This window comes from Centruroides vittatus, unplaced genomic scaffold, assembly GCF_030686945.1.
Source record: "Centruroides vittatus isolate TY-2023 unplaced genomic scaffold, ASM3068694v2 contig_221, whole genome shotgun sequence".
In the NCBI taxonomy this organism is placed as follows: domain Eukaryota; kingdom Metazoa; phylum Arthropoda; class Arachnida; order Scorpiones; family Buthidae; genus Centruroides; species Centruroides vittatus.
The window spans coordinates 2,487,623-2,496,137 of record NW_027121377.1 but is presented as its reverse complement, the minus strand read 5'-3'; positions in this window follow the sequence as shown (position 1 = coordinate 2,496,137).

Genomic DNA, 8,515 nt, shown 5'->3' with positions numbered 1-8,515 from the left:
CTCAGAGGTTCGCAATCCACGGAATAAACAGTCCACAATATAAATCAATCCGCATGGTACTATGTCCATGGTATAAAGTCCCGGACTTCTAGGTGGGGTCACTTCGGAAGTAGATCGGGAGATTGCGGGAAGGTTTTCAGGGTTGAACTCGCAATGGCTAACCAAACGACGACTGCCGGCTTTGTCATCGTTCCTTCGTATTATTCTTCCACTTGGGTTTTTTCCATGAGGTCAGAATCTCGTTGTTAAGGGTCGGGTGTCCAATACGTGAATTACTTCTAAAAGTTCCGGGTGACATACGTCTAACTCGATGGATCATCCTCAACGAGGAAGCAAGTTCATGGGAAATAATTTTTATGGGTTTCCAACAGATCTTTTGATAAAATGGAGGGACAAAATCGAAAAATTTTGGGTTGAACACCTTCGTCCCTTTGTCCGTCTCAGAACAATTACGGTTCCCGAGGCAATCCTAAGAGCAGTGCTAATGCACTTAATCAGGGCGAGCCAAGTCATTGAAAAGGAACATTGCTGCTATCTACAATAACATTTCTCAAATCACGATACAAACAGGTGCTTGTATATTTGCGCTTGCAGGAACATGATGGACACGTCCAAAATCATCTGAGATAGTGTTTTCAAAGCCCAAGGAATCAGAAAACAGCTATGATACAGCTATAACTTTTATTTACATAAAAAGTTTTTTCAAAAAATGGTTCTTTTCTGGGAATTTTGGCTCACTTTGTATTTCTATAAACATTACGAAGCTGTTTTCAGTACAGTAGAGAGTCATTAATCTGAATTAATTGGGGACTGGAGTGGTTCGGATTAGTGATTTGTTCGGATAACCGATTATGCACGAAAAAATATATTAACCTGTCCGATGTTCAACTTTTTCTCCGTTGCGTGTCGCTTCGTGTTGAATTTTCGTCGATTTTAAGCCTAACGAAAATTTTTAATAATAATCGAGGCTATTGTATTGTTAAAAATTATTTCTTTATTTTGTACAAACAAACAAAATATATTGAAGAATATAAAAACATGAAAATTATACTTTAGAAGTAAATCTAGTATCAAAAACTTTTGATTCAGCACGACACAGTCCGACTGGAAATCGTTCGAATAACCGGCAATTTGGATTACCAGGGTTCGGATTAACGACTCTCTACTGTATTCCTTCCAATTTGGCATTTGAGACAGTTGCCTGTCTTGCCTCATTTATTCACACAGCCCCGACATAAGATGTCACAGCTCATAAGCACATGTCCTTAATTAGTCCTTAAATCCTTTGTGAATGTTACTGACTAATATAGATGAGTTAAGGTTATCCCCAAGTGATGTATTTGATAGGTCTAGTTCATGCTCTGCAAGGGGTTGCTGAGAAGAGAAGGGAAGCTTATCCTGAAATGCATTACTTTGTTGCAGTCATCAAGAAAGTGTCTCATATATATCAGTCATGTTAAAATTTGTCACATTACAACTACTTTTGGCATTTTATGAGTTGAGTTTTTTGAACTAGAAAAGAATGGAGATCTACAGATTCAGTTTTTGGAGGTTGTTGAGAAGGAATAGTGCAAACTCAAATCTGGTACTGGTACTGTTGGTGGAATGGTTGAAAAAAAATAAGTGATCAAATTTTAATGGAAAATCTTGGGTAGAAAACATCTGAGCAAAATTGCAGCTCTGAATGAGGTGGGTAGGACTCCCAGACCCACCCACCCACCCACCGCCAAGACAAAAAGTTGGAAGACTTGATGCCGGATGACCAAAAAATCAAAAGAACCGTATCTAATTGTGACTCTTAGTGAGATATTTGTCTGCGAAGTTTTGTTACTTCATTTCTGGTTAAGGCCAGATATATCCAAAATAGGACATCAGTTTTTTGAGTGTGTGGTTAGATGCCAGGAAATGACTTGTGGCAGTTGGATGGTTGAAAAAATTCTTCTAGTGTGCTGAGATTGCAGTCTCCTTTTCCTTCTGTCACTATTGTCTCCTGTCCAGATTGCCTCTGCCCATTCTCTCCTTGGACTACATTATGCAGCATTGTCATATCTTTCATAATTACAAATACTATTAACATATTAATTTACTTGTGCTGGAGTTTGTTCCTAGGTCCACAATGTCACGACGTAGTTCCAACAGGACCTATATGAAACTTAATTCGGTACGTTGGCACGAGGATGCTAATACGGTGCACTTCTCAGCCCATCCGTTGTATCATCATAGAATTTGTTGCACCTCGATAATCGAATAGTGGGTCACGTGATCAGAGCCCACCAATGGCCAAATGGATAAAACCACTAGGCATGGTTATAGATTGGTGTCTCAACAAGGGGCTGGTTATGTAGTTTTTTGGGTTTGCTTCACTTGTGTAATATCTAAATAGGGGCCAGTTTCCCATAAAAAATTTTCCAGGAGGCATTCATTTTCCTGGGCTGGTAGGATAAGGGGCAATACAACATTTGGGCAATTGCCCAAGTACAGTATATTGCAGTATTTTATTAAAATCAAACCTCTTGATTGTGGTGGTGCCAAGTGAAGTTATATATGTCCTTGATTAAATAAATATTATGACCATACAAATAATTTTGGGTCTTTGCAGAATTATCCTTTTTAATTGTCCAATCAGAGACAGATGGTAACAACTTAAAACCGACAAATGACATTAAAAAATACATACAATACAATTGACGCCGACCTTTTCTTTGAGGATCCGACGCAAAGAACACAGTATCACAATTCTTCACAATATCACTTAGGTAAAAAACAGTTGATCTCTGATTGGACAATTAAAAAAGGATAATTCTGCAAAGACCCAAAATTATTTGTATGGTCATAATATTTATTTAATCAACATAATTAATCCTTGGAACTTTGTTAATTATATATGTCCTATTCTTGGCCAGAAACTCTTGAAGATGACAGAAAGCAATTGGTCTACAAACCCAAACGTACAACAAAGGTGGTGTTAAGCAGCGTGACAATCTCTTGCAGCAATAAGGCGAACGAGACAACCGGGAAATCTACGTTGAAAAGTAATGTTACGTGTCATTGAAGTTATTTATCCCCTAGTTCCAATATTAAACATATATCAGGATTTATAGGCTTTTACCTTTGATTTTCGATTATTCCACGTAACATTAATAAAATAGAGAAGTTCGTTAAGCAATCGGTAAGTGTTATGTTGTTTCGAGAAAGTTGATGAGACATCAAGTTTCTTGAAATAACATAATGAACACTTTCCTACAAAGTCCTTTCTTCACGAAAGAACTGTAGGATGTTACATGTTTTTGCTTTGATTACTATCAATAGCAATTCAAAATCTGAAAGGCAATATTTGATGAATTTTTATTAAATTATCGCGGAAACTACCTGCCTTTAGCTTTAGTTCCATTTCATTGTCACATCCGGCAAAACGTCCGATGTCTCAACATTTTCCGTCTGCCAGTGGAAAAACAATAAAACAATTAAAAACAGAACAGGACATTAGAGAGCGTGGGGTATAATTACCGCCATAATGCTAGAGAAAATTTTTAAATTGAAATAACGTGAGTTCCGGTTTGCATTGGAAGTGTGAGGCCCGGAAATAGCCCCAAAAGGGATATGTACAAGTTTGTTAAGTCAAACCGCGAGATGATAACTTTTATAAGTGTCGAGTCGGCGACACCAGACTTTGATGTCGACGCTCATAAAGAGTAACGGGAAAAACAAAATTTTAGGTAAAGAAAATTTAGAAAGAAAAATATTAAAAATTTAAGACGCAGTTTAGAAAGCAAAACGAAACTAGAAAGAAAAAAATATCAAAATGAGCGTAGGTGTCATAGTCAACAATTAAACGCGATCATAGTCTAAAAGACGGTGTCGGATAAACCTTCTCTTGTCGACCTTTCCTGCGACCTAACGAAGCTCCATTTACACCTGGAGACAGGTGGGATACCAATTGGGAAGCGAGGAGGAGAAGAATTAGCCAATTAGCGATGATTCGATCCCGAGAAAATTATAAAGCCTCCGATGTCAAGGACAGAAGAGCTTCCTCTAGACTACCTGTTGTGTTCATTTACCTCCAATAGTGGTGTTTCCGTTCATCTTTTGTGCACTGTCTCTTCAGAATTTCGAACTTTTTAACTCGACGTTGCTACGGGGCCCCTCCAGCGTAGGACCAGACCGAAACCGAAAACAACCTAAAGCTCTGAACTCAAGGACCATTGCTAAATTTATGTAAGCATTTTCGACTAAAATAAACGGTTTCTATGTGAAACGCTTGTTTTTCTGCCTCCTCAAAACCGCCACCCACATGCGAATAGCCCTTAGCCATGACGGCCGGATGGCCGAGCGGTAAAGGTGGCAGCCTACCGCTCTGGGGGACCCGGGATCGAATCCGAACGGGTCGAATAATCCCCAGGAATTTTTCGGGGGTGGTCCGTTCGGATATGTCGGGCCCCGTCCCTCACCACCCGGTCGCCCCATTGTGGGCCTGGCCGAACCCATAATGGGCCTACTAAAAGAGGCCCTCTTGGTGCCCACAGGGCGGAAAGAGTTAAAAAAAAAAAAAAAAAAAAAAAAAAAAAAAAAAAAAAAAAAAAAAAAAAAAAGCCCTTAGCCATCCCGACGGTTGGGAATAAAAACTCCCCCCATTTCGGCGAACTTACAGAAGTTCTTATACAGTTAATCAGAGCCTCCTGCCCCTAAGGTTTCCATATCTGGTCTCGTCGTTCGTCTATTTAACCTCGTTTTAGAGATTAAGGAAAGACAGACAGACTACAATGGGAATTTATAGGTCTGTTTTCAAATTGCAGCCCAATGATTATTGTAAGGAGTAAGCGTAAGAATACCGGAGATAACGAATCACACAGGAACACACAACGAAGACAGATACACACTCAAAGCTGTTTTTGTGCGGTCTTTTTTGTGCAATTTTTTTGTGCGGTATACCAATTTGATTGAAATTCATATACCGCAAAAAACAAATCATATAAATAAAAAATCGCACAAAAACAGGTTTGAGTGTACACGCTTTATTAATTCTGGAGGATGTATATTTCGGACTGTTCCTCATCGGTCCTCTGGTTATAAAAACATTACAAAATTTAATTTATAGCTAAAAGTATATAGCTTTTTATTTTCATCTATGATAAGGTAATAAAATTTTAATGTTATTGTGTTTCTTAAGAATATAAGGATTGTCAAAGTCAACTTTTGCCAGTATATTTACCATTTAATTTTCTAATCCTGTATTTTTTAAAATTAATTATGGATTTTATAATTTACGTATTATCTTCCTCTACGTCATGGTTCTGCATTGACGAAGTTATAATTTTCGATAATAAAGATAATTTTGGTAGATCTTTCCCTTCTAATTAAAAAGATTTTAAATACCAGAGATCTGTAACACGTCGTAGCTCTTTCAGTTTACTTAGGTATTTTACTGTACATTAAAATCCAGTGGTTCCCACTCTAGCCATAACACATCTAACTTCTGCCATCCAGGTAATATTTCGTTCTTGTAATCGTGTATGTTTTTTAACAACTTAATTTTGTAATGTTGATGTAGAGTAAAGAGGATCGACGAAGGGTGTATCCACAAATTTCCAGAACGTGTTTTTGAATTCTGCCAGACCGGAGGCATATGTCTCGGCAGCCATTAAAGTACTGCTAGTTATCAGCGTAGGTTTGCAGTTTTCTATTCATTTTTACGTGATGAAAGTTTAAGAAGAGAATGGGTAACAGTCATGCATGTTTAATCCTGTTGTAACTTCTTTGCGGTATGCAATTCTCTGCATACCGCAAAGAGTTTTTTGAAGATACACTGACAATTCTCGAGAATGACATATAATAAGAGAGAATTTAAAATTAAACACAGTAAGTATTGTCATTTTTATTACGCTACTATAAACGTAATACAATTGTTCTAAATTTGGAAAAAATGAAATTGATAATGTCGGTGGATAAAAGGAAGGGGATTAATAGCGACTCCACTCGGTCTTTTCTAGAAACCAGTGGAAAAATGTTCTACCACGTTGGATGTGATCCATTTGGAAAAAAGGTGTACAAAATTGAAGAATGGTTATAATCGGAATAAGTCTAGAATTACTGGAGATAATTAATGTAGTGACGTAAGAAGTCTCTTATAGAGAATATTGCCTACCTGGAAAATGGTTTTCGATATCGCTCGTGTCGATGTTTCAACAACGCGCTAATATGCAAATTATATTTTGATTTGAGGATTCGTCTGAAGAACAGTTGGATATTTGGAATTTGCGTACGTTTCGTTTTGTTCGTATTCTGCACGGGCACGACACGTTACGTTCCGAAAGCTTTATGAATATTTGGAGTGAAAAATTCCGAAATGGAGGCGTGACGAAACAAATTAAGTGCGACGTTGGTATAAGGATACAATTCTAGAGGTACATGTACATGAGGGGGCTGGGACCGTAACAGGGCTGTAGAGCATATTGATAAGAACAAAAAAGTCTAATAAACTATGGCTGTACGAGCGAGCCTTCGCGAGATACAGGCCCCCCCAAAATGACTATATGTGAACTTTTCGAGACCCTCAAAAATGGGGTAAAATTTAAAAGTGAAAATTTTCGCAAGTACAACTGAAAATTGCGTTTCGAACGCTTTCTGTTACAACTTACTAGAGACTCCTAAAACCCCCTAAACACGAGGGTGCCACCTCTCGACCGCCACTTCCGAGGAGCGCAGTCGGGACTCGCACCACTCTCTCCGCTAAGCCTGTCGCGCGTTTAACAGGCAGCAAGCCCTATTCTAACGATACTCGTCGGCAATGACCAAAGAAAAGCCCGATTAACACGACTAATTAGGCAACGCTTTCTCCGACGCCGCTCCTATGTAAACACAGCACGCTTCTATTTCGGCGCTATCTCTAACACGCTCTAACCAGGGCCGGATTATCGAATAGGCAAAGTAGACAAATGTCTAGAGCCTGTAATTCGGAGGGGCCCGGCTTCAGTGCAGAAGATTTCTCTGTTTCAAAACGAGTTAAAAATTATTTAAGAAATTAGATAGGACAGAAAAGGCTGTATTTAACAATTCCTACTAAGCTCCGCTCGACTAGCCATTATCTAAAAAAAAAGGTCAACAGCTAACCGTACGCTACGAGATCTCTCGCACCATCTAGAAATATTCATAGGGCCGCCTCTCGTGGTAGTACTGACGTATGGTTATGATTTATTTTCTAAATCTAAACTTCTACGTCGCGACATCGCATATTCGATATAGCGTTCAAGTTGCTCGAGTGCGAAGATATTACAATTCAATAGTGTTTTATAAAAGAGTTAAAAAGGGTGACACTACGGTGTGAGTTGGGGTGACACCACGATATCCGCACCGGGTGTCACCCATGCTAGCTACGCTAATGTCACATTATATAAGATTTGTTTAGAAGCAACTTAGTTAAATGGGGCCCCAATTTAAATTTTGTCTAGGGCCCGCTAGAGGCTTAATCCGGCGCTGGCTCTAACTACCGAAAAGGCCAAGAAAACATCCTGCACTCACCTTCGACAGAGTCCCCTCCTCTCGCTACCTGACGACGTCTAGCGTATTTCCGATCTTGTGTAGGCGAGGACGGGATGAGGTCGCCGGTCGCTGCCGCCGCCTCCTTTTCCTCGGCTATGTCCCGGAGGTCGGCGACGACGAAGATGGTGTCTGAACAATCGCATATAATCCAGGTTTCACGTACAACTATCTTTCGGTAACGTGCACCATATATATACACACAAGCTTCGTGTTCGCTGGGCATTCTTCTTCTTGGTGAAAATGGTTAAAAGACAAAAGAAAAGTATAATGGTCAAAAGACAGAAAAAAACATACGAAAACACTATTCTGTCTTTTACTCATTTTCTCGATATGTTTTGTGGAAGCATCGGCAACTGCTCCTAATCCATATTCGTTGAGGTAAGGCATCCATTCCACACGAACCACATCGTTCAAGCTTTTAACGAAACCCTCAGTGGTCTTATAACATCTCTCAGCCTTCTACCGTTTAAGTCGCGATAATCCTTACGTAATTGTCCAACGGTTATCTTCGAAGAACAGGAAATCAACAGCGAAGGCATGATTTGTTTCGTTTCTAAGAACAGATCGTTCATTTCGCTCACTTTCAACCTTACATTTCCTAAACCATCGATTACACTTCAACTTCCGGGTTGTGAATGGTCAAAACCGAAAACCTTGATGCACTGGAAAGCTGTAATCGAAGTAAGAATGAAAAGGCAATCACTACATATAAACTTCTCCTTGCGTTAACACTCAAAGCTGCAGAGAGCAATGCTTTTAATAGATCAGATGAAACGGCCGGATGGCCGAGCGGTAAAGGTGGCAGCCTACCGCTCTGGGGGACCCGGGATCGAATCCGAGCGGGTCGAATAATCCCCAGGAATTTTTCGGGGGGTGGTCCGTTCGGATATGTCGGGCCCCGTCCCTCACCACTCGGTCGCCCCATTGTGGGCCTGGCCGAACCCATAATGGGCCTACTAAAAGAGGCCCTCTTAGTGCC